This window comes from Elephantulus edwardii, unplaced genomic scaffold (genome assembly GCF_000299155.1).
Source record: "Elephantulus edwardii isolate Elephantulus edwardi_28Jun2011 unplaced genomic scaffold, EleEdw1.0 scaffold07848, whole genome shotgun sequence".
Lineage (NCBI taxonomy): Eukaryota > Metazoa > Chordata > Mammalia > Macroscelidea > Macroscelididae > Elephantulus > Elephantulus edwardii.
This window is the reverse complement of record NW_006407598.1, coordinates 185-1,154: the sequence shown is the minus strand read 5'-3', so window position 1 is coordinate 1,154 and position 970 is coordinate 185. Positions and strand designations below refer to the sequence as shown.

The 970-nt window shown below is 40.6% G+C and overlaps 1 pseudogene; it reads left to right on the top strand.

Moving 5' to 3' along the window:
• Nucleotides 1-134: 134 nt before the first annotated feature.
• On the top strand, nt 135-519 carry LOC102866625 (annotated as a pseudogene).
• Nucleotides 520-970: the final 451 nt, after the last annotated feature.

Below are 970 nucleotides of genomic sequence, written 5' to 3'. Positions count from 1 at the left end.
AGTCTCCTCGGAAGGAAAAAGAGGAGGGTAAGATTTTTGAAACGGGTGTTTATTGTTGGGAAAGGGGTGATTTGTTACTAGTGTAAGTTGTGTGTTAAAAGTTACACAAGCGTTTTCACTAAGGACCCGCCAACATGGGCCGCGTTCGCACCAAAACCGTGAAGGAGGCGGCCCGGGTACTACACGCGCCTAGGTAATGACTTCCACACGGAAAAGCGCGTGTGCGAGGAGATCGCCATTATTCCCAGCAAGAAACTCCAGAACAAGATAGCAGGCTGTGTCACATATCTGATGAGGCGGATTCAGAGAGGGCCTGTGAGAGGCATCTCCATTAAGGAGGAGAGAGAAAAAGATAATTATGTACCAGAGGTTTCAGCCCTGGATCAGGAGATCATTGAAGTAGATCCTGATACTAAGGAAATGCTGAAAGTCTTGGACTTTGGCAGTCTGTCCAACCTGCAGGTCACTCAGCCCACAGTTGGGATGAATTTCAAAACACCACCACGTGGAGCTATTTGAGTCTGTTTGCTGTGCTGTAATTTCAATAAATTTGGGCACACCAAAAAAAAAAGTTAGACAAGTGAGAAACCATAAAAATGTTATGGTACAAATACAATAATAAAGATTTTCCACAAAATAGCAAATGAAAAGGAAGGTTACACAGTTGCCGGTGGGCAGTTGGGCATTGACATTTAATTCCAAGATTGGTTATTGATGTGTCTATTGCTTTAATGATAATTAGGAATTCTGAGTAAAGCTAAATATTTGTCGTCATTACAGTGACATTACTACCATTGAGATGGAGGTCAACTGATAATTTCTCGTCTCATAAGAAAATTAAACTGGTTGTTTTAGACCCACCTACTTTTGTGTACCTAAAGTAGATTTCAGGTTGTTCCTAATTGTCTTAAGAATACATTCCATCGGGAGATTGTATGTCATTAATTCTGTTTTTTTTTATATAGTTATT